Here is a 25,510-nt window from a genome sequence, read left to right as displayed (position 1 = left end):
AAAATAAGGGGAAACTGTATGGAGAAGGAGAGTGTGTGGGAACTATGTTACCTACTCAATTGCTCTAGAAATTTAATACTCTTCTTAAAAGATAACTATTTTTATTTTATTTTATTATTTTTTTTTGTCTTTTTGCCATTTCTTGGGCCGCTCCTGTGGCATATGGAGGTTCCCAGGCTAGGGGTCGAATTGGAGCTGTAGCCGTCGGCTTACACCAGAGCCACAGCAACGCGGGATCCGGGCCGTGCCTGAGACCTATACCACAGCTCAAGCAACGCCAGATCCTCAACCCACTGAGCAAGGGCAGGGATCGAACCCGCAACCTCATGGCTCCTAGTCGGATTCATCAACCACTGTGCCACAATGGGAACTCCCAAGATAACTATTTTTAAAGTTAAAAAAAAAAAAAAAAAAAAAAAAAAACAAGCAGGGAGAAAATAAGTAAAAGCATGTAAGAAAATCAATTCCATATAAAATTTAAAAAAAAAGTCTGGGAGTTCCCACTGTGGCTCAGTGGGTTAAGAATCTGACTGCAGATGCTGGGGTCACTGAAGAGGTGGAAGACCAATCCCTAGCACAGTACAGTGGGTTAAGGGATCTGGAGTGGCAGCAACTTTGGCTGGGATTCAGTTCCTGGCCTGGGAACCTCCGTACGCTGAGGCTGCAGCCATTAAAAAAAAAGAAAACCAGAGTTCCCATCGTGGCTCAGCAGAAACGCATCCGACTAGTATCCATGAGGATGCAGGTTCGATCCCTGGCCTTGCTCAGTGGGTTAAGGATCCGGCGTTGCCGTGAGCTGTGGTGTAGGTCACAGATGTGGCTCGGATCTGGTGTTGCTGTGGCTGTGATGTAGGCCGGCAGCTGCAGCTCTTATTTAACGCCTAGCCTGGGAACCTCCATATGCCACAGGAGTGGCCCTGAAAAGACAAAAACAAATACAAAACCAAAACAGTCTGCCTGCTTCCAAAATTTGAGGTGCTTTCCACAAAGAACCTCAAATCACACTTAGTTTGGCTGGGGTCTGGCTTCAACCTAACTCATGCCAGAATCCTGTCGTGGAGAAGGGGTGGGGGTCCTGCCTGCATTCTGCAGCTCAGAGTGTCTCCAAAGACTACCTTCATAAAGCTTATTTCAAAGTAAGCCCCGGGGAGTTCTCGTTGTGGCTCAGTGGTTAACGAATCCGACTAGGAACCATGAGGTTGTGGGTTCAGTCCCTGGCCTTGCTCAGTGGGTTAAGGATCTGGTGTTGCCGTGAGCTGTGGTGTAGGTCGCAGATGCGGCTCAGATCCCGCGTTGCTGTGGCCATGGTGTAGGCCGGCAGCTGAAGCTCCGATTAGACCCCTAGCCTGGGAACTTCTATATGCTGTGGGAGCGGCCCTAGAAAAGGCAAAAAGACAAAAAAAAAAAAAAAAAAAAAAAAAAAAGTAAGCCCCGGACCACAGGCCCGATAATTCTGATTCAAGGGGCCTTGGGCAGGACTCTACCACCTGCATGTTAGTGATGCCCTGAGGGCCCCCTTTAAGGATCCTATAGCTGCTGAAAATGTTCTGCTGTGGTGGGAGACTCCTTCACCGGAGTGCTGTTATGCCTCTTGATTTCAAGAAGAGTTTTAGGAGTTCCCCAGTGGCTCAGCAGGTTCAGGACCTGGCATCGTCACCGCTGTGGCTCTGGTTGCTTCTGTAGCATGGGTTCAATCTCTAGCCAGGAAACTTCTGCATACCTCGGGCATGGCAGAAAAAAAAACCAGAGAAGAAGAGAGAGCTTTTAGAAAGCCCCCTGAAAGCCTGCCCCCCGCCCCAATGCCTGTCCAAGGAGTCAGCACAGCTTTTGCCTTCTGGGGGTGTAACACTGGTCTTTCCTAAATGCTGGCTTTGCTGAGGTCTCAACATGCTCTGTCCAGGCCCGTGCAAATGGGGATATTTATTGGCGATGGGATGGCTCTTGCTAAGGAGGGCCAGGCAGGACCTAGACACTGGACGTTCATTCATTCATTCATTCATTCCACAAATACAGAGCAGGTACTGAAATGGACTTGGGACTATGGCTAAATGGGTACTGGCCACACAGCAATGAACAGCACACAGCTCTGGCCCCATGGAGTTTCAGCTGGAGAATAAAGTGGACATCTAAACGCCAGCACATGAGGTGCATGCTGGCAATGAACATGCAGAGGGCCGTGGGGGTGGGAGGAGGGCAGATGTTTTGGAGGGACTCTCTGTGGCAGGTGGTGGGCAGCACCTGTGCCAGGAGCAGGCAGAGAGCATGTCCAGGGGAGCGGTGACAGGTGGCGCGAGGAGGCCCAGACGGAAAGGTGGCATACAGAGGGTCTGCAGGGGAAGGACCGGAGGTGCCCTGGACAGAATGGAGAACAGCTTGGGGAGCCAGGCGGCTGGGCCTGGGGGTGGACAGGCAGGGGGACAGTTGGCATCCAAGAGCCTTGACAGCTGGTGACAGAGCCTCTCATCCTCCAGGGAGAGCAGGAGGGGGCCCTCGGCAGCGGGGCTGAGGGAACCACGATAGAGCTTGGTCACTGGGGTACACGGCAGGAGGACATCGTAGGCCGAGCCAGAGCCCAGTTTCCAAGGACAAGGGCAGTGCAGGGCTGACGGGCGCAGGGCTGATTTAATGCTAAGCCTGGAGTTCCTAAAGCTGACGCCGACAGAGCCTGAGCTGGTCACAGAGCCTGGGCCGGCCTGCGTCTGCAGACGGAGCTCCAGATGATGAAGCTCTGGTTCCCAGCCACAGATTAAAGGCCCCGGGGGAGTTGGAGGAAGAATGCCATGGCCTGGCAGATCCTCACTGCACTGCTCTGAGTCAGGGCCTGGCACTGTTACCCTTCTGTGAAATACTCTCAAATTGACAGAAAAGATGCCGTAACAATACAACAGTCCCCCTTTTCAGCAGGGGATGCGTTCCAAGGCCCCTGGTGGATGCCTGAACTCGAGGAGGGCATGGAGCCCCACACAGCGTATATGCCACTTCTTCCCATGCAGACATGCCCAGGATAAAGTTTCCTTTACAAAGTGGGCACAGTAAGAGATTAACAACAGCTAATAATCGGATAGCACAGTTATAAAGATATACTGTAATAGAATTATGGACAAGTGTGCGCACTCTGTCTCTCTCAAAATATCTTATTGTTCAAATTTAAGGCCTTTCCATCTTAACCAAGCACTTACCAGGCACTGTGGCTGTAACTTTTGCAGTTTGAGGTACAGCAGCAAAACTAGCATCTGTTGCCTTTTCTTCCTCACAATTTCGCAAATAGAAGATTCATTTTTATCATAGATTTTAGCAGCCTCGCAATATGATTTTTTTTCTTCATTAAGTCCAGAACTTGCACTTTTCTGCTTAAAGGATGCACTTAATAGTTTGGCTTGGGTGTGTCTGAATCACCAGCATCACTCCTCTTGTGCTTGGGGGCTATTACGAAGTAAAATAAAGGTGCCTCGAACCCAAGCACTGAGATTGTGCAGCAGTCAATCTGATAACTCAGCGACTACGTGGCCCACAGGCAGGTAGTGTGTATGGGCTGCACAGAGAAGTGAGTCACGTCCTGTCTGGCTTGGAGCAGAATCGCGCGAGATTTCATTCGCCCAGAAGCCTGAGCAGTTTAAAACGCCAGAGTTGTTTATTTCTGAAATTTCCCACTTGATATTTTCAGACTGCGGTTGACTGCAGGTAACTGAAACCACAGAAAGTGAAACAGTGGCTAATGGGGAGGCTGCTATGCAAAGAACGTCCCCTTTCCCCAGATACCTGCAGTTACCGACATGCACCGTATTTGTTTTTGCGTGGGCATGTCTGTGCCCCTTATTTCTACTCCCTCCTCATTCCTACACATTTCCAGGGGATTTTCCCAAAGCTCAGACACTCTCCTGCAAAACCACCAGGCAACCATCCCAGCGAGGAAGTCGACAATAATTCCACACGTCCGTCCAATTCAAAGACCCACCCGCATCTCCCCAACCATCCTAACAGGGTCTCTTCTGTCTCTCTGGTCAAGGATCCAGTTCAGAATCATGGTTGCAGTTAATTGTCATGTCTCTTTAAGCCCCTTTAGTTTGAAACAGTTCATAGTCTTTCCTCATTTTCATGAGACTCGAGGTGTTATTCCATAGCGGGTCCCCCAACCTAGGTCCATGAATGTCACCTCGTGAGCAGACTCAGACCATATATTCTTGATGGGACTTTCCCAGAAGTCACCCTGTTCCTCTCGCCCATCGGAGGACACATAACGTCCACCCCTCCCACCACTGGTAATATTACCTCGATCGCCTGGTCTGGTTGGGGTCTGTTGGCTTCCTCTGCTGTGAAGACATCTCTTATGATTGATAAGTCATCGGCGGGAATACACCCGGAGACTATGGCCGTATTGTGTCGAGACCGCCCCCCCAGCCTCAGGATCCATCGCTGTCTCTCACCTGAACTGACACCCCTGATGATGACGGCTGGTCGGGGTGCTCTGAGAAGCAGGCACCGAGGCAGCCTTGGATGTGGAAGAGGTGCACTGGGGAAGCCTGTGAGGGTGAGTGAGAGAAGGGCAGAGCCAGAGGAGGCTTGGAGAGCTGTCATACCCCAATGGTTTAACACAGTGGACGGGAGAGGGAAGGAAAGGTGGGGAGAAAAAGGTAGCTTGTAGTGCATTCTAAGGAATGTTTGCTAAAGCCTCAGGGAGTTCTCGAGTGGATGTCACCCATCCGATGAGTTCCACGCCCCACTTCTTACAGTCATTGATGAAAAACACGGATCTTGGGACAATTCAGCAGTGCATCTCAGAGCACAGGGTCTGCGGCCATAGGTCAGCCTTCTTCTCTGCAGGTGCAAATCTGAGAGGTACTTTTTCGTGGCATCAGAGCTGCCAAACGGTGATTTTTCTAGTTCTTCCATTTCTTCTACATTTACTCAATTCAAAGTTACCATTTTCCTCTAAGGAAGAGTCGTTCTTTCCCTCTTCCCCCTTTATTTACGTACTCAATTATTTATATCAGTCTGGACTCATGCATTCTATTTTATCCAATGGCTTTTATAATTCCTTTATATCATTACAAATTTTGACAATCAGATTTAATCAGTAGGAGTCCCCTCAAGCTGACGTCTAGATGCTTCTGACCTGGCCAGAAAGTAAAGCAATTTCTCTTTACTTTCTGGACAAAACATTCCAGACTCTTCTAATTCTTTGAAGGCACCAACCTTGGAACCAGCCATTTCTCCAAGGATCCCGGGTTCCTTTTAGTGGACCGTAATATTCCGACACCAGCATCTGGGTGCTCATCGTACACACTGCTTCTAGGCTCTCTTACTGCTCAGAGTTAGAAAACACACACAGACGCACACATGTACCCATGGGTGTGTATTTAAACCCCGTGCATTCGCACCAATACCTTCCATTTCCATCAACATCCCAAGGCCCTTGCTAGCCTTCCCTCTCTCAGTGTTTCTAAGTCCTAACCACATAGCCCTGCCAATTGATATAAATCTAAGCATCTCATTTTTTTCCCTATTTAGCCAAACGTGAAAGCTTTTTAAGAGGTGAAATCACATCCTGGGTAGTGGTTTTTCTGATCACCTCGAATCTAGCAGGCTATTGAATTGCAGAAGGCGCTGACAGTCTCATGTATCAACCTAACATTCCATAAACCAGTGGGGTGAGGGCGGGTTTTAAAACCTATAATATGAAGCATAACTGAATGGTAATTTGGAATCCCAATCTTGAATTTAATGCATCTTGAGCATTTTAAGTTATTTATTCTCTATAGTCAAGATACTTGTTTGTGCAATTGCTTTTTGAAGAAGTCTGCTTGCTGATCTTGGCGCTCCCAGTCTGAATGGGGAACTACGTGCTATCTGCAGTTGCTTCTGTAGAGGTCGCATCATTTTCTTCCTAATCACCCTATTAGTTTTCTGTGACACATTGGAGACTTGTCAGTATGTGGTACGCAGGATATGAATTAGTGGCACTTCAGAGCAAACAACTTGTCAACATTCGAAAATACTAGTGGTGAACAGCCCTTTTTCAGGAAGAATTTCCTCCAAATTTAAGCTAGAAAGTAATGGGAATAGTTGCTTGGAAAAGGTTTACAACTATGTGGCTTTTTGGTTTAGTCCTTACATTCTGAATTCCGTGTGTTTTGTTTACAATGTCTTTATACTGAGCATGACAAACAAACAAAAAAACCAGTGAAATCTCAACAATGAAAGAAAAAAAATAGTGCCCGAAGTTAGTCATTTCAGTGGGGAAGGGAAGATGTTCCTGTTTAAAGCAATTAGAGGAGTTCCCATCGTGGCTTAGCAGGTATCCATGAGGACACAAGTTCAATCTCTGGCCTCGCTCAGTGGGTTAAGGATCCAGCATTGTCGCAAGCTGCTGCGTAGGTCACAGATGCGGCTCAGATCCCCTGTTACTGTGGCTGTGGTGTAGTCTGGCAGCTGCAGCTCCGATTTGACCCGAGCCTGGGAATTTCCATGTGCTGCAGGTGTGGCCCTAAAAAGAAAACAAAAATTAGATAAAGCAATTAGAGAACTCCAGAAGGAAGAGTAAGTACGAGATAGATGCTTTGAATGTGAGAGAGGGTACAGGATGCTGTAGCTGTGAAAGACACATGCTCTTGGCCAGAGAGCGTCCCTGAGTGCACAGGGACTCAGAGGAGGTGGAACGTGAGTGAGCTCAAAACGGAGAGAAGGTGTCCAGCGGGGTTAACAGTATATGCAAAGGCCCTGGAGGAAGGGTGCTAGGTGGGCAGTAAGAGGCTGTGGGACAGGCCATGTGGCTGGGCCACTGGAGACAGGGCCAACCTGCTAAGAAGGACGCCACCCAGGTGGCCTGAGGACCTGGGGCTCCAGGGAGGCCTGATCCCACCCCAAATCAATCCCTCCACCTGCATCTCTCCAGGCCTCAGTGTCCCCTGCATTTCTCAACTGGTAAAGATTTTCCATTCTTCCTGCCATCCCAATAAAACTGCACATAGTCCTTGTAGGAGGAGACTCTGCTGATACCTTACCGGGGCATTTTCTGAAAAGAAGCCTCAAGACCCTCTCAGGGTGGAAGTGGGGCCAGGATGAGAGAAAGTGGGAAATTTCAATTTCTTGGAGCCTGCCGTTGCTTGACGATGGGTTGGTGGTGAGAACCGTTTGAGACACTGAGAGGGAGAGAGAACAGAGAAGGGAGTTGTGCTTAAAAAGCAGAGCCTGACACACAACTGGAGCAAAGACCGGGGGTGACAGCGGCTCTGTGCAGACTATTCTACTCGGAGCTACCGGACCTGAGGAGGGGGAGGGATTCCAAAACTACGTAGAGAATGAATGAGCCAGTGACCAGCTCCCGGCAGGCGGGCTAGGAAGCAGGCAGTTTGCCCTAAAGCATGCTTTCGCTCTTCTACGGTGGCGGGCAATTCATTTAGGTCCAACCCCTCTTGAGGATCTGATCCGATATATGGTTTCCCCTCCCCAGAAAAAGGCACATTTGCAAATACAATTAATTTCAGAGGATTCAGAGCCTTCCTCTCAAGGGTACAGTCCACGAAACCTCTCGATCCTCCTCTGATGCCTAAAGGAATGTTACAAGGAACAGAGCTGCCTCTCTGATTCCCCCTCGGGCAATACGGGAACAGGGGGATGGATTGGGGCACTATCTTCATGTTCCAGGTGCCAACTGCCCTGTGAGCCCTGCGGAAAGCTGGGTCTCCTCTAACCAACACGGCTGGAAACCCAGTATCTGTCCCTCTCTGGCCTCCTTCCCTTCTCAAGGGCAAATAAGATTCCTGGGGTTTTAAGGGTATTTCATCCTGGAACCTCTTGTAGTTGGCACCCAGGCTGTCTGTGAGGCTAGTCCTGCCTTGCCTGCCTGGCACGGTGGCTCCAGCTGGAGGGACTCACCTCCCTGGCTTCCAGCCAGGCCGGAGTGCTCCTTCAAAGGCTGCCTGTTGTCTGGCAGCTCCAGCCAGCCTGGACCTGGCTCAGCCCTGCGGGAGCCTCACCTGCACCTGGGGCCCCTGGCCCTTTGCGCCCAGCTCTTTATAGCCATCCTGCCTGGGGATGTGCCACCTTCAAGAGGCTACCTTGAGGGGGTCAGGTCTCTGGAGCACCTGCAGCCCAGCATCTCTGGGTATCCAGCCACCTCCTCCCAGGTTGGAAATTCCCTCTTCAGCTTTCTCTGTCCCATTCCTTTCCCTTCTGGAAGAATCCAGCTCAATCCTTGCATTAATCTGGGTTCTCCAGGGAAACAGACCTATCTTATTTCTTATAAGGAATTGGCACCTGTGGAGGCAGAGGCTAAGTCCCAAGATCTGCAGTCTGCCAGGAGACCCAGGAGAGCCAGTGTGTCGTTCCAAGTTCAAGTCTGCAAGGCAGGGGAAGCCCAAGGTCCCCTCTGAGCACAGTCAGGCAGAGTGAGCGAGTTCTCCCTTACTAGCCTCTTGTCCTGCTCAGACTGGAACATATTGGATCACCCTGCTTACACAGTCTGCCCATGCGAACATTAATTTTATCACAAAATTAGCTTACAGACATTCCCTGAATAATGTTTAACCAAATATCCGGGCACCCCAGGGCCCAGTCAAGTTGACGCAAAAATCAGCCGTCTTGTAAGAAACCTAAATGTCCAGTGACAGATGATTGGATTAGGAAGATGTGGTACATATACACAATGGAATACTACACAGCCATAAAAAAGAACAAAAGAATGCCGTTTGTAGCAACATGGATGGAACTGGAGACTCTCAATAGCAAGTGAAGTAAGTCTGAAAGAGAAAGACAAGTACCACATGCTATCACTTATATCTGGGATCTAATATATGGCACAAATGAACCTTTCCACAGTAAAGAAACTCAAGGACTCGGAGAGCACACTTGTCATTGCCAAGGGGGAGGGGGATGGACTGGGAATTTGGGGTTAGTAGATGCAAACTATTGCCTTTGGAATGGATAAGCAATGAGATCTTGCTGTATAGCACTGGGAACTCTATCTAGTCACTTGTGATGGAGCAGGATAATGTGAGAAAAAGGAAGGTATACATGCATGTGTGACTGGGTCACCTTGCTGCACAGTAGAAAATTGATGGAACACTGTAAACCAGCTATAATGGAAAAAATAAAAATCATTAAAATTAAAACAAACGAACAAAAACCCAACCATCTACACTCCTTTTCACAGGCTGTGGGCATGAATTTCCAAAAAGGAGAGAGATCATTTTAGTGATAAAAATCCAGAGCGGTCTGAACTGAAAAGCTCAGGTCATTTCTCAAGAGGCCCTTGTGCCATTTTAGGTTGTTAAGAAACCACCTGCTAGTTGTGAAACCAGCCGGGTCACAAGAGAAGTCCCTCGGGAGGAAAAAGAGAGGGCGGCGAGATGGGAAAAAAAGGGGTTGTCGGGACTCTGCCGAGCCGCCCCAGACCCAGGCCTCCGACTGAGCAGCAGCAGCTGCTTTGCTCTGTTAATACCGTCGGGTGAAAAAAAAAATAAAGATAAGAGGCTAGGAAAATAAAAACAACTGTTATTTAACCAGGCTGCTAGTGAGGAACATTTATTTTGTAGGCTTTCCTATGAAATAAATACCCTTCAAAAAATTTTAAAAATAAAAAATAAAATCGGAGCACACCGCAAATCCTCATCTGGGCCAGCCACCTCCTCTCTGCTTCCTTTACCAGGAGCCTAGATCCAGGGGTAAGTCATAGGGGCCCCAGGGGCTCTCTCTCACTTGGCTGCACATTGAATCACCTGAGCGGTAAAGACCAGAAGTATGGTGTCCACGTTCTATTTACTGCCGTTGAAACTGCTGTGGTTCCTCTTCCTAGGAAGTTTGCACTGGGGTGTTTAGGGACAAAGGGCCATGATGTAGCTCTCACCTTCAAATGCTTCAGGAAAAAAAATTTTTGTTTAGGGCTGCAGCTGCAGAATATTGAGTTGCCAGGCGATGGGGAGAATCGGAGCTGTAGCTGCCAGCCCACACCACAGCCACAGCAATGCAAGATCTGAGCCTCATCTGTGACCTACACCCCAGCTCACTGCAACCTGGGATTCTTAACCTCTCACAGAACGGAGGCCAGGGATCGAACCCACATCCTCATGGATGCTAGATTACTTTCCGCTGAGCCGTGATGGAAACTCTGGAAAAAAAAAACTTTTAGGAGTTCCCGTCGTGGCGCAGTGGTTAACGAATCTGACTAGGAACCATGAGGTTGCGGGTTCGGTCCCTGCCCTTGCTCAGTGGGTCAAGGTTCCGGCGTTGCCGTGAGCTGTGGTGTAGGTTGCAGACGTGGCTCGGATCCTGTGACTCTGGCGTAGGCTGGCAGCTACAGCTCTGATTCAACCCCTAGCCCGGGAACCTCCATATGCCGCAGGAGTGGCCCAAGAAATGGCAAAAAGACAAAAAACAAAACAAAACAGAAAAAAAACCTTTTAAAAATATGTGTGTGGAGAGAGAGAGAGAAATGACAAATCAAATCAAATCAAAAGTTAAAATGTTCACAGTAGGTGTAAGGACACGTGGGTATTCTTTGTAGTATGTCTTAGTCTTGCAATTTTTTCAGTAAGTTTGCAATTATTTCCAAATAAAAGTTAAAAAAAAATTTTTTTTTTCAATCTGAATTCCCCCATTCCACTCCCTAGAGGTTCTGGTTTAAGTCTGAGGTTTTCCAAGTCCAAGGCCATGGGGGACTCAGGCGCTGGCCTTTCGCTGTCCTGGCTCCTGGGCTCGGCGGCTGCTATTTTTCCTCCTGTGGGGCCGACACATCTTGGGGACTTTGGCCACTTCCAACAGCTCAGCTGTTGGGCTGCTTTCGTCAAAAGTGGCCCCTTTGGGAGACAGCCCTGGCACGGGTCACGCTGGCTGGGCGATTACTTAGCTCCGAGGGCTGGCCTGTTGGGGGGGGAGTGGGCGGGGCATGGGGGCCTTTCTCCTCCAGGACAGCAGTTAGGACCAGGGCTGGGGCAAAGCTCGGGTGGTGACCTGAGAAGGAGGCCCAGGAGAACCCATGCTCCACCTGCATGCTTCAGCTGAGAGCCCACAGCTGAGGGTCCCTCCTGCCACTTTCACTGATCAGAAATGCAGCCTTGCCCCGTCTGTCCATCACGTCCCATCATCTGTCCCTGGAGAGCAGGGACCGTGCATTTGTGAGGTGAGAGGGACAGCATCTGGGGATGCATAACACATTCTTCCTCCGGGCCACAGAAGCCCTTCAGGGCAGCTCCTGCGGAGCTCGTTAAAGCCTCTTAAAATCTTGGCGCAGGAGCTGACTCCCGCACTGTGTGTGGTCCATTCAGACCCGCCAGATCTTGGTCAGCGCTGGGTCTTTCTCACCTTCTCAGTGCTGTGTTTGCATGCTTTGATTTTCGTGCCTACGTGGGTTTGGTAGCTTTGTTTTTATAGGACTGAAGGGCCCTGCTCTGTGACCTGGAGCAATGTCCAGGACCTGGCAGGGCAGTCAGCTTCCTAGAGGTCAGGTTGGGGTAGGCTCAGCAGAGCAGCAAGGGCTGCTGGGAGGGGCAGGTGCAGCGGAATAAAAAGGCGTAAACAGCGGGAGGCAGGTTATCACATCCCTTGTTGACTAGGCTACACCGCCTGTTTCGCCTGTTTCGCCCAGTCCTGGGTGAGTGCTTGTCACCTTAGCATGTCTCCATGCAGCTTTGCCGGAGGTAGGGGGGAAGCTATTCCCAGTTTCTTGACCTAGCATTTTAGAGCTTCTGCCTCTTGACCTAAAAAAAGACTTTCAAGGGTGATAGGGTTTGAACAGATTCGGGGCTTTCTCTGCTCCCAAACCACCTTCCTTTTACTCTCTTTCAGGCTCCACTCAGATGCAGGCTGTGTACACACTTCCTATTTCAAATTCAGGTATTAAGGACAGAGGTTTGACCTTCCCTTCAGTTGCGTGAGCCGTGGGATGCCTGGGACCTTGATAAGGGGGGGTGGGGGGGGTGGCAGAGGGAGCCTTGTCAGTCTCAGGGTGTCTTTCAAGGCTGGAGAACAGCACTTACGCAGTGTCCCATGAATTTCGGCCCCAGATTATCTGTGACATAGTCTCTAATACATTTTTTTTTTTCTTTTTCTTTTTTGGTCACCCCACAGTGGCATATGGAGCTCCCAGGCCAGGGATCAGACCCAGCCGCAGCTGTGGCCACCTCAGATCCTTAGCCCACTGTGCTGGGCCAAGGCTTGAACCTGCGTCCCAGCACTCCCCAAACACCACCCATCCTGTTGTGCCACAGCAGAACTCCAGTCATTTCTAATATCTTCACATGTGCGCAAATCTGTAAGGACAGGGCAAAGAGTATTTTTCTTTCCTTCCTTCCTCTTTTTCTTTCCTTCCTTCCTTCCTTCCTTCCTGCTTGCTTGCTTGCTATTTAGGGCCACACCCACAGCATATGGAGGTTCCCAAAGCTAGGGGTCTAACTGGAGCTACAGCTGCCGGCCTACGCCAGAGCCATAGCAACACCAGGTTTCAGCCATGTCTGCGACCTTCACCACAGCTCATGGCAATGCCAGATCCTTAACCCACTGGGTGAGGCCAGGGAAGGAACCCGAAACCTCAGGGTTCCTGGTCAGGTTTGTTTCCACTGAGCCACGACGGGAACTCTGTAGTTTTCTTTTCTAACCTCACAGTGCTCAGGAAAGCATTGGGCCTGGAACCGTTACTCAATAAAATAAAGAAAAATAAGGACTTGCTGAATTGTACCACCTTAAATGTGATGCACCTCTGACCGTTTTTAGAGCTTGGCAGGACAGTGTCAGGGCACGAGGAAGGGCTCGCAGCTGTCGGAGGCTGTTGAGAGGGAGACGGAGAGAAAGACAAAAAGCTTTTTTTTTTTTTTTTTCTTGCTCTGGGATTAGCCCTGAATAGCTGCAGTCCTTGGTTTGTGGTCAACTTAAGCACAATATGTAGAAACAAAAATCTCCGCCTTGCAACATTTCTCCAAGTCACTTATGACTGTTCTTCCTCTCTTCTGCTGGGAGCCTCTTCCACTGCGAGTGAGAGTCTAGTTCCTTCTCCACCCTGGAAGATGGAGCCCAGTGAGCCCTGGACCTGTCTGGAGGGTGCACATTGGGGCTGCCCTCTCACACTCTTCCTCAAGAAAATCCGTCGCATGTCACACATCCTGTTTCTAACAAGATGTCTATTCAGTGCAAGATCCGTCTGCCCTGTGATGGCCTCTGCTCTGCAAAATGGCCTGGGATGTTTACAGCAGACATGCTGCAGAGGAATGGGTAGGGTTGGCGAACAGTCTTAATAAAATTTCCTTCTCCCAGTTATTTCCCCACGGTGTTGAAACCAGAACCTGGTTTGATCTTGTTTTCTCCTGCTATTGATTTTGGGGCTGAGCCGTGTCTTGCTCAGAGAGAATCCCTACTCCCTGGAGTCCTGGTCCACGGTCGGTCTGATTGCTTCCTCACTGGCTGAACTGTACCATTCCAGCAAATCTCACCAGGCCAATAGAACTGCAGTTATCGAACTTTCTCTGCATTCTCCTCGGATGTCTTGGAGTTGTTGGTGATGAAAGAACGGGCTTTTCAAATCTAAGCTGCAGGTCCCCAGCACAGAAGGAGCAGAGTGGAATTACAACCCTCAGGCAGTTTGCATCTGCGTTCTCCAGCAGTAAGCACTTGCCGTTATGAATAATAAAATCCCATCCTTGTAACTTTCTCGCTCTCGGGAATGCAGAACAGCTTGCCAACATATCATATCAGTCTTTACAATATTTATGTAAGGCAGGCATGAGGCTCTGACGCCTCTCCCTGTGGACGCGTCCAGCCCTGTCCGGAGGGAGGAAGTATGGGTTGCTAAGAGCCTTCCCATCACAGCAGCACTTGGGCTAAACCATGCCCAGTTCATTCTTAATGCTGCCTTTATCAAAAATACACTACGTGGGTGGGGATAATTGGGTAATATTAAAATGCCTGGCTTCACCAATTGAGAAAGAGGAAATAAAATGTTTCCCAGGGCTGCATCTCAGAGGGATTGAACATGTCGGAGACACTAAGAGCATCTCCGCCATCTGCTCCTGTATTTGGGTCTCCTTTGCACGCAGGCTACCCCAGCATCCACGTCTGCCAGGTGCTGGGCAGCATCCAGCTGGTGACTTTCAATCCATCGCTGGCCTCCGACAACAGGGGACACCGCTGCCTGACCACCTGAATGTCATCAACAAGGAAATGCCCATTTGCCATCCAGTTCAAGCCAGAGTCTGGCGATTCTGAAAAATGTGATTTCCTCTTTTATGCCTCACTTCCTCCTCTCCTGTGCTTTCCACGGTGCGCTTTCTTCCAGCGTTTTCTTGTCTTAATGAACTCAGTTTGGCTGGATGTGCTCTTTTCCATGCTTCCTCTTCTCCACGGTCTCCTTTCTGTGTCTCTAGTCGTCTTTTTGCCATTCTTGTCCAAGGATGAGAGCGAAGAACCGAATCCTTTAAGAAGGCGGCCCAATTTACATTCAGGTTTCCCACGGTACGGCGGCAGCGAACCTTTCCAACCTCTCCTTATTTGCTGATCTGTTCAGAAGCGCTGATGAGCAAGCAAGTGACAGGTACAGAGAAAACGACTCTGCCTCCGAACATCTGAGAGTCAGAACAATTTCTCTTTATGACAATGGCTTAGGTCAAGTCGAGTGTGAATAGTATTTGATTGTAATCATGTTACTTGTTTGACATAAAAAATGGTTAAAGCTTGGATGGAACCCTCAAAGGATCACTTAGCCGGTCTGGGCATGGTGGGGTTTTTTTGTTTTATACAATTGACCCTTGAACAACACGGGCTGGAACTGCAAGGATCCACTTATGATGGATTTTTTTCCAACAGTAAATGCTACAGCCCTGCCTGGTCCTTGGTTGGTTGAATCCTCAGATGAAAGAAGAACCGGGATGGGGAGGGTCAAATGTAAATAAACATGGATTTCCCTCCACACTGTTCAAGGGTCAGCTCTACTTGTTTGTTTTTAACTGAATTGTTAACATACTTTTGAATCAAAGAAAACAAATCGAATCAAGATTTTTACTCAGCCTTGTTTCCAAGAGTTCCCGCCATGGCGCAGTGGGTTGAGAATCTGACGGTAGTGGCTCGGGCCAGTAAGGAGATGAGGGTTCGATCCCCAGCCCAGCACAGTGGGCTAAAGGATCCGGCATTGCCACAGCTGCTGCCTAGGTTGCAGTGGCAGTGGTGGTTCAGATTCAGTTCCTGGCCTGGGAACTTCCATGGGCCCCATGTGTGGCCATGAAATTTTAAACATTAAAAAAAATTTTTTTTAAGTTGTTTCCATATACTCCATCATTATATCTCAACTGGTCATTTAACAAAGAAACTTCTTGTTACCTGTTTAGCTGATACTAGGAACTCACCCCCAGGGCCATGACTCTCCCAGCCATAGATACCAGAAGGGAGTTTTGAAGGGTCTTCCTAGTCTTATTTAAATGTGTCCCAGCCCTAGCATGGAGCTTTGCTCAAAGGAGGGGTTCAGTAAACATTTGATGAGTAAATTTGTGAATGATTCAATGGGGGGTTGCCATGGACCGTGCTAGAGAAACTTCCACTGGAATCCCGTGCTTCAGAGCCTCATCCTCCTCCTAGAGCAGAGGGAGGTTTTGCCGGGACAGCAGGAGACGGCCAGAGAAAGGAGAAACCCTTGCGGTCTTGTCCGGATTCCTCAACCCATCTGCCATCCAAAAAACACATTGCTGTGTAGGACACTAAACATTTATAGCAAACTGTTGCTCTATGCCAGACCCTGTGCTAAACTCCGGGTGCCACAATAAATAGGACATTGTCCCAAGCCTCAAAGAGGCCTTGGTATAGCAAGGAAATGAAAATTTTGTACCCCCATGTATTAAATTTTGCACTGAAATGAATCGTTTTATTTTTTAAAACATCAGATGAACTAGTCAGTTGCGAATTGCCATTTGGGGTATTGCCTGTATTTCCTGAATCTCTGCACTGGACTAGCACAAGAGTGGCAGCCTGTCCTCATAGACCGCGCTGGGAAGAGACACACGTTGGACGGAGCCCATGTTTCCTTCTTCTCTTTGATTGTTTTGCTCTTTGTCCGTTGCCTCTCTCAGCATCCTTTCTCCCCAGCTGCACCTAGACTCTGATGGGAGCTGTCACTGGTATCCTAGCAACCCTTCTCACTCATATTTGTCTCAGAAGGACCAGACAGCTCGTGAAGACCTTGCCAGTCTTCCTCCCTGAATCTGTTGTTGCTTTAGAGAAAAGGCCCTTCTCTAGAAGGATCCCTGAGAAACAGGCCGAGGCTTTAACGTATGCGTCTGGAGTGGCCCATCTGCTTAAATGTACTTTGATCAATGAACGCAAGGACTTGGAACCCCAGGTTCCCCACTTCCCGTGGCTCTTAGCAGGACCACTTCAGCCTGGCCTATCATGGAAACCTGGCATCTTGGAGATGAGTAAGCGCTTAGACAGCTAACATTTTGCCTGGCCCTGGGACTCTGTCCTCAAGGTCCCCACAAATGGCCATCTAGTTTATGCTCTGGGGGACAACAAAGAGCTCTCTCTCTCTGGAGTGTGCTCCTCCCAACACCCACACTTGGTTTGGAGAGAGCTTTTTTTTAGACCGTTGATTTCTTATGCTGAGCTAAAAATCACCTTCTGGCCACTTCTTTATTTATTTCCTCAGTCCTTCCCTTGGCGTGTACTCACTTTTTGCTCCAATCCTGTCTTTTACTGGAATAAACTCATCCATTCCTTCTTCCTCATAACAACTCCTCCAGTTTTGGAGGCAGTTATTGTGTCTTGGTGTTCTCGCTTCCAAGCTAAACACTCAGAGCCTCCCCCAGCTTTCTGCCTGGCGTTTCCAGAGCTCGTTATCGTGGTCATCTTTCTCTTCCAGATACATTGTTGTACCTTGCGATCCATCTTAAATTGCAGCGCCTTGAAAGGAGCAAGCCTTTTAATTGTCACCTGACCAACATATATTGTTACTATTACTTATTATCTGGGCACTGCATTTCTATTTAATGGAGCCTACAATTATACCAGCTTTTAAAAGGTACATCAGTCTACTGTGCCACATTAAGCTTTTGGCCAAAGAAAACCTCCAGGGTTTTTTTTGTTTTGTTTTTTGTTTTTTTTTAAGGAATTGCAATTCAACCACATCTCCTTGTTATGCTAGTGTGCCTTCTATTTCTGGACATAAATGTGTGGGCACAATACCAGCTATGTTGACACAAGGGAACTGTTTTCTTCAAATGCACCCCAGGCTCATTTCTGGCTTCTTCCTCCAACCGCAGCCCCTCATCTCTCTGGCTCTCCTGCCACCTGGAATGTGAGGTCTGCAGCCTCAGTGGTCCCACCTGGGCTGAGACAGCTCTGCTTTTTTAAATTCTACCAAGTACCAAGCATAGACTCCCAGTTGGGAGAAGCTGACTCCCAGTTAATATCTGTTAGATGGTGGAGCAAATGAGTTACAGGAGTTTCTTTCCAGAATAAGTCAGGGTTGACATTTGATGTATAAAATTCCTAGCACGTTTTATGTCTTGTTTCTTCAGTGGCCACAAGTTCATTCCAATCATGGATTTTTGTTTTTTCTTTTTAGGGCCACACCTGTGACATATGGAAGTTCCCAGGCTAGGGGTTGAATCGGAGCTGTAGCTGCCAGCCTACACCACAGCCATGGCAATGCAGGATCTGAGCCACCTCTGTGATCCACACCACAGCTCATGGTAATGCCAGATCCTTAACTCACTGAGCAAGGCCAGGGATCAAACCTGCATCCTCAAGGATACTGGTTGGGTGCTTAACTCACTGAGCCACAATGGGGACTCTTTCATTCCAGTCATGGAAAACCCCTACACCTTCCCAAGAATTTTAAGGAATTCTCTCTCTCTCTTTTCTTTTTGTTCCCAACCAGAGATCGAACTCATGCCACAGCAGCAACCTGAGCCACTGCAGTGACAATGCCAGATCCTTAACCTGCTCTGCCACAGGGGAACGCCAGAATTTTCCCTCTTTAAGGAAAGGGCCTGGGTGACCTTGCTTATTTTTTTAATCTGGTTGGTAGAACTTCTCCCCAGGCACGAGGGATATCATCACTCCACTATGTTGGCACACACAAAAAAGGATGTAGAGAGAAGTCCACTGAGCTTAATGACAGGGTCTGACCCCAGCGATGGGAAGGGTTAGGCTGAGAGCCATTTCCTGGGTGCTTTTGTCCTGCTTGAGACAAACCAGGCCTTGGGAAAATACTTGCAAGTTACCTCAACCAGCAAATGTTTGCTCTGAGAGAGGGGAGGGAGGCAGATTCACGGTCCATCTCTAACCCGTAATTGTCAAAGCACCTCTTTTTTTTTTTTGTCTTTTGTCTTTTTAGGGCCACACCCAAGGCATATGGAGATTCCCAGGCTAGGGGTCTAATTGGAGCTGTAGCCGCCAGCCTACACCACAGCCACAGCAATGTGGGATCCCAGCCGTGTCTGTAACCTCCACCACAGCTCACAGCAACGCCAGCTCCTGAACCCACTGAGAGAGGCCAAGGATCGAACCCGGGTCCTCATGGAGGCTAGTCAGCTTCATTTCCACTGAGTCATGATGGGAACTCCGTGCACCTCTTTTTTAAAGGTCGTGTGGCTGCTAACACTGCTCCTCACCCCCGCCCCCCTCCCCGCCCCACAGCCACCAGGCCTGCACCATGGAATGAACCAGTATTGCTGGTATTTTCGTGAGTCCTGAAGTCTGCTCCAGCAGTGGGTGACTCTGAACCCAAAAAATACTCAAGGAAAGGCTGGTGATTACTGGGTAGAGTGATGTTTGTGCTAATTGGGTCCCTCACCCGCGTTCAGGTTGGCTGCCCAAGTCCTTTCCCTTAAATGCCCAAAACTCGCTCGCTGGTCTGCAGCGTGAGGCCGCTCGTCTTGAGAGCTGTGCGAGGGCTGTCCCTCAGCGGGTAGGGGAAAGGCTACAGGGCGTTTTCTTAAATAAACGGAGGAGAGGAAGCCTTCAGAGAGCAAGCAGATGGTTATGTTTAGCTCTCAGAAGCAACCACAGTGGTCAACAGGAAGTGAGTTTTCATTTTTCTTTGTACTTTCTCTCAGCCGTCAGGCTATTCCAAAGCCGGGAATGGCAGGTCTCGACGTCTTGGGTGCTCGGGATGGACAGAGTGAACTTAATTTCCTCGTCTGTGAAGCTGCCCTAAACCTTAGCGTCAAGAAGACCCTTGCAACATCAAGAGAAGGGGAAGCATGAATTTGGAGACAGGCTTGTTCTGGGTGTGGCTCAGTACTTTGCTAGAAAGAGAGCAAGGAGTTTAATAAAAATGCAACACAGCTGCCTCCTCCTCTGGGCCCTTTAGATACTGGGAATGACTGGGGCTGCCGACCTAAGGTGCTAGGAAGGCCAGCGGAGGAAGTGCGGGTGGATTCCCGGGTGTTTCAGTACAGCTCGCCACCCACTCTGTTAACTCCGGGTATCCTGTGCTCTGGCAAGACAGTGTTTCTAGTGGATAAAGATACACAGAGTCAGCTAGACGTGGGTTTAAGTCCCAGTCATGCTGCCTGCTAACTGGTGACATGGTGAGCCCCACATCTAAGCCCTCTGGGCCTGGGTTTTTCTCACTGTAAAATGGTCATAAGGAGCAGGTCTCCCAAGTCAGCTGTGAAGAATAAACCAATTAATGCCTATTAAGAGCTAATCACAGCGCCTGGCACACAGGTGCATGAAAAAGCGCTTTTAAAGGGCTAAAAAACAAAGAAAGAGCTGTCACTTTCGGTAGAAGCTGAGATAAAATCTACTTTCGATGAGAAGCTATTCCCGAATGAGCTGAGTGTATTTAGTGAGCTCCTGCTATGTGCTCAACCCCACACTGGGCATCGTGCAGAATATAGAGGGAAGACGTATTTTCGCACCAACAGCTTTCATCTGGACTTTGTCAGAGCGCTTCATTCGTTAAGAAATCGAAGCTCTTAGCAGACGCTCTTTTCATGGCCTGCCGTGCAACTCTCTTACGCAGGTTACTGAAATCCGTCCGTGAGCCCGCAGTGTCCTGCCTCTGTCGTGCCTTCCCAGATCCTGCAGCACCAAAGTGTTTTTAGGAGACGGGGGCAGGCGGGACCTGACTTGGAACGATCCCTTTCCCCTTCGTCTTGCCCCCTTTAAGGTGCCCTGCGAGACGCGCTGGGAGGCGGAGGGCGTAAAAGGGGCAGGAAGGACCTAAATATTCCACACGCCCAGTGTTCACCTCTGGGGTGGGGAGCGTGAGGGCGGCTGCGTGCAGATTCCTAAAAGCTCTTGTGTCTGCCTGGGAGCAAAAACGTCTGAAAACTTGGAGCAAGTGGTAGGTGTTGATTTTCCATGGCTGACTACATTTTTAAGAGGAACTGAAAAAGTTATGCATGAGCCTGGGTTGTAGGGGGAGGGGGCGTAAGACAGAGACAGACCCCTCCCAGGAACCCAGATCTGGTCCCTTTAGGACATAAAGCCAAAGTTGAAGTTGGGGGGGACTGGGGGGAGAAATCCAGAATCTCCTTTTATAGTTAAAGGCTTTTTCTCTACATCTAGAATCGGCTGAAAGGTGTTGCATACGCCCCTGTTTCCGGTGATCAGAAGCCACCAGTCGTGAGCTTGCAGAGCTTGGAGGGGTGAACACACACCACTGGCCGGTCCCAGGTACGGCAGCACGTGGAGAGAGGCCCAGGGATATCTGGAGTGGCCCAAGTCAAGGGCTTCAAGGGCACCAGACTCCCGGGCCTGCAGCTGGGCAGAGAGGTCACAGTGAGACCACGGCTGTAACTTCGGAGCTCAGGGTAATGACCGGCCAGAGAACACCCATGATTTAACCCCCGAACTGCAGATAACACCTGTCATTGGCTTCCAGCCTGCCTTTAGCTCTCGAAAGAGTCTAGAGCCTTCAGGAATTTCTGTACAACCACCGTCTGGGTGTTTCTCTCTGCTGGCTCGTGCGTCTCCTCTCCAGTCTCCCTTCCTGTCCTGATGGAGAGGAGAGGGAAGGACGAGAAAAGCCACCTGCCCTTAACAGCTGCCTGGGACTTGCTGGGCCTTGAAGCAAGAGTCGGGCTTTTCTAGTCAGAAAAGAAAGGAGGTCTGAAGCTGGGAGCGCCCAGCAGGGGGCTCGGGTGGGAGTGGAGTGGCCTTTCTGCTACTTCCCACGGGTCCTGCTGGGACCGTCAACCTCGGAGCTTTGACCCAAGGGGACTTAGGAACACAGGTAGCTCAGCATCCTTCCACGGGCAAGCAGGCGGAGGCCAGGAAAGGGCAATGGATTTTCCGAGGTCGGGTGGCTTCCTGTTGATAGCAAGCAGCCTGGAGTCAGGCCGAGCCCAGGTACGAACAAGATGAACCCGCACGCGCACGAGGCTTGCTTACCCCTTTGCCCACCTACAGAACCTCGCTGGATACGGTGGTGAATGGAAGCAAACCTGTTAGGCTGATTCAGGAGATCTTTCAGGGCTTCAAAAGTGGTCTTTTTCAGTGTAATTCGCATTGAACCAACAATACAGAAGGGAGAAAACACTTCTGAGCAAGGAAGTCTGCATCCTGAATTTTTATGCTGAGTGCCTTCGATTTGAGAAGTAACTTTAGGTCTGAAAAAAATTGGAGAAACATCTGTGTCCATAACTGGTTAAAAATATGGGTGATCAACAAACACCCTCTTTCCCGCATCTGGGGAGCAGCCCGTTCCCTTTGCTGAAAGGCATCTGGAAACCTTGCCCGCGGGAAGGAGGCAGAGAATCGATCACTGGTACCCACGGTAGCCCCGTGGCACACTATCTGCATGCATTAGGTGGTTTTACTTTACTGGTTTTAGACCCAATTTCCAGAGTAGAAAGCAGGGTGTTTGTCTCAATCCAATTAATGGGACTTCAGAGATTTTCCAACATTTCTGCCACTGTTTTCAGTACGTTGGTGCAACTGAGAGGCACTGGTCTTCATCTCCTTTGCCCGAGAATAAATGAGACGAGGACTTTGGGAATCAGAAGCCAGGGCGTCCGCAGAGGACGCCTTGACGGTGACTCCTTTTGGTCCCAGTTATTAGGCTGTTTTCCAGCGGGTGACTGTTTGTTGATGGCCTTCAAAACCCACGGCCTGGAGTCTTTGACCTTGATGGGGTGCGAGCGACCCATCTGCGGATGGCCATGATGTATGTCTTCTGGGTAAAGGAGGGAAAGAAATGAGCTAAAGAAACCCTCTGCATCTCCAAGGAGACGTTAAAGTGTTTCGGGTGTGTCCGAGAAAGACCTGGCTGATCAGGAAAGGACAACGCCAGTCGCTGTGAACAGAGGGTCAGAGCGTCCCTCAGGCAGAATCACGTGTGGGAAGGAACCTGGCCTGAGGCAGCTCCCGAACTGAAAGGAGGGCCAGGTCCCAGGCCCCTTCTCAATCACAGCCTCGGGTCTTTCTACGGTTTCCCCAGGCGAGGTCCCAGCCCTGCTCCAGCCCCTCCCCAAAGCCTCCCCTTGGCCAGCACCCCCAAAGCCTCCCCGTGGCCAGCACCCCCGAGGCCCCCTCGCTCCCTCCGCCAGCCTCCAAAGGGCAGAACTTTCTGCGGGACGAGGCATGTGGACTCAGGCGTGGGCGCGGGTGGCACTCAGCAAGGTCATTCATTACCAAGTTCATGTGGGCAGGGAGAGTGTGTTTTATGGATCTTTACTCGTCTTCGCCTTCCCACGGAGAGGGTCCAGAGAGCATAATGAATGTGTATTCGGAGAACGCACGCCGTTGGCGAAGAGAATGAAGAGTGTCGGGGTGGGTGTGGGTTTCCAGTCCCTGCCCGTGATTTGCATCTGCCCCTTCCTAGGTCTGAGGACGGGATTTCTCTCAGAGGCCCTGAGGCCCGGGTGGAAACTCCGTGCCCTCTACTACCTCCCAGCTGCCCCTGCACCCGGGCCACGGATTCCCCGCACCCAACTCTTCCTGCCTCGGGAAGCCCACCCTCACCGCCACCCCCACCCTCAAGGGGTCCCGCCAGCCCCAGGCGCCTTCCGCACACCTGCTTCTCTTCTCAGTCCCTCGCCACTTTGCATCTCATATGTCCCTTAGTTTTTTCTGCTCATAACTGTAATACACACTCATCACAGACAGTTTGGAAAGTAAAAGGAAGTAGAAAGAAGCAAATAGGAGTTCCCATCGTGGCTCAGCAGTAACAAACCCGACGAGGATCCATGAGGATGCAGGTTCCATCCTTGGCCTCGATCAGTGGTTAAGGACCCAGCATTGCCGTGAGCTGTGGTGTAGGTGGCACGCACAGCTCAGATCCGGTGTTGGGGGATATTTACATAGTATTAGTTGCTGGTGCACAGCAAACTCAAGTTTTGCTTCTTGGAACTTTCTGGAATTTTTAAAAATATTTTTTTTATTTGCCGTTGATTGAATCCATGGATGTGGCATGCCCAGATGTGGAGCGTCCTGTATAACTGAGTGGCTGCTACCCCAGAGCAGGCGTGCTGTTTAATTACCCTAAGATCTCAAGAATGTATTGTAAACCTGCTATAGGAAAAGAGTGATTCTCGTTTACTGTACAGCCTGCTTTTCTGCTGAACCCTTTTTTTGGACCGGGGGGAAATGAGCTCGAGAAAATTCCTGTTGAGTGATTTCAATCTAGCGATAAAACAGCAGGATTTTCTCAGAGAAGGCAAAATAGGTTTTTCTGTATTACCCAGATGCTGAGGATCTGTGAGTTTCTACTTCTTATCTGCCTTGAAGGTACTGAATTATATCCCCAAGGAGAAAACCCATTTCATGAAGTATGAGTGAGCATCATAGGTTTTACTGAAGGTGGTATTTGGGGGTGAAGAGGAATTGACTTTAAAATTTCATTTTAAAATTCCTGATTAGCCAGCTCCCTCCCAGTCTTTGTCCTTGGCATTGAGACTTTGCTCCTTAAGGTCTTCATTGATTTAACAGCCTTTCATTGGGTTCAGACTCTGGTCCAGCGCTGAGCTGAAAGCCCCTGGTATTGTGGGGGAACAAGACGCAGGGGTGGGTACCCCCCACAGCAGGTCCACAGGCCCGTGAAGACCAGGACCCATGTGGAAGGCCCCCAGCAGAGGGGGCAAAGGTCGTGCCCTGCGAGGCTCTGCAGTGAGTGGCAGCAGTGTCAGGAGCTGGGACCCTGCGTGCGCTGCGGGAAACGAAGTCACCAGGGCATTTATTTACCGCATCTGCATTTCTTTGCGCTGGCCTCCAAAAATCTGTCGTATGTTGGAAAACAAAGGTTTATTTCGCCACGTGATCATTCTCGTGGGACCTCTTTTCCATCACACCTCTGTCTTCTCACTTGTGTCACTTTCTGGTTTGTCTCAAGTTTTTCGGTGTCTTTTGAAAAGTGCAATAATCCAGATGACATGTGGTTACCTGAGGCTCTAACAGGGACGCCGGAAGAATGACTCCCTCCCTCCATGACAGATTTCTTTTTAATGTCTTCTAGAAGCACGGTCAGGTGTTCCCCACCCCCAGTAACACGAGGCTGTTGACATATTTCCCAGCTTGGGATCAGGGATGAGGTCTCAGCTTCTGTCCGCCAGAGTTTTACCTGCTGGCTCCAGGTGGCTTTCACATCAGTCAGCACATTTTGGTCCTAGAATACCCTAAGCTTTACTAGCCCTGATCCAGTTTGTTTTCATCATCTTAGTCTGTATTTCACATTAAATCTTTTATAAGTCCTGGATCCCTTCTGTTCTCGTCCCTAAAAATCTGGTTCTAGAAAACAGGAGGTCCCTGTTGACTCAGTGGGTTAAGGATCTGGCGTTGTCACTGCAGTGACTCATGTTGCTATGGTGCAAGTTCGATCCCCCCCCTGGGAACTTCGTCATGCCACAGGCATAGCCACACACACGCACACACACACAAAACAAACCACCACCACCACCAACAAAGAAAAAATAGAAAATGCTGGACACAACATTGTAAGTCAACTACACTTCAATAAATTAAAGAAAGAAAGAAAATGCTGAGTGTCTTCTCCAGAGCCCACTTTGAAAAGCACGTGGACTTAAGGCCTTAGCCGCAGCTGAGGGCCAAGCCCCGGGAAGGCTGTACTTACACATAATTCCCTCTGCATCCCTTCCCTTCCTTAAGGAATATCTGCCCTGTGGGTCTTTTCTGAATTGTTACTATTGGAACTTCTGGAGTTATTTTCAAACCTATCAAGGGTCTGTGACCTCTCAACCTCTGAGTTGAGCATCTTCCACGGTTCCCACTAAGACAACTTTATTGGCTGGATTTGCAAGGCCTCCTTTATTCAGTGGGGGCGAAGAAATTTCCTTCCCTCCTGCAGTACATGGAGTTGATGTCATTTATCTTTGGGGGGACCTGTAACGGTGTCAGAGTAAGGGGGTCGCACAGATGTGGAGGAGCTTCCTGTGGGGAGAGGAGTTGCCGAGAGATTTGCTCAGAGACTGACGAGCCCGGGGAAACGGAGAGTTCATGGTGGCAGGAAGACAGAATCACGCAGCTCTTTTGAACGTGTGAGCAACCAGGAGGTTAAGAAAATCAGTTTGATGTGAATTTTACCTCTGAATTGAGAATTTCCTAGTGTAAAGTTCAGTTGCTGAGAAATTCA

The 25,510-nt window shown here is 49.5% G+C and overlaps 1 protein-coding gene across 5 annotated transcripts in view; it reads left to right on the top strand.

Moving 5' to 3' along the window:
- Positions 1-25,510, top strand: part of LOC106505250 (uncharacterized) — a 96,031-nt gene that overhangs the window by 30,282 nt on the left and 40,239 nt on the right. The window contains exons 1-3 of one of the 5 annotated variants that reach the window (XR_014819068.1): positions 19,310-19,505; positions 20,090-20,266; positions 20,491-20,735. The gene's annotated coding sequence lies outside the window, so the exon portion shown is untranslated. Of the gene's footprint in view, positions 19,506-19,691; positions 20,267-20,490; positions 20,736-21,333; positions 24,617-25,510 lie in introns of those variants that run through there. The other 4 variants (XR_014819067.1, XR_014819065.1, XR_014819066.1 and 1 more) reach the window with 4 other exon arrangements.

This window comes from Sus scrofa, chromosome 11 (assembly GCF_054392235.1).
Source record: "Sus scrofa isolate SSC_HxYL_T2T_F1_AM1 chromosome 11, Sscrofa_HxYL_maternal_Yorkshire_Landrace_v2.0, whole genome shotgun sequence".
NCBI classification, from domain to species: Eukaryota; Metazoa; Chordata; class Mammalia; order Artiodactyla; family Suidae; genus Sus; species Sus scrofa.
The sequence above is the reverse complement of the archived record's forward strand: the minus strand, read 5'-3'. Positions and strand labels throughout refer to the sequence as shown.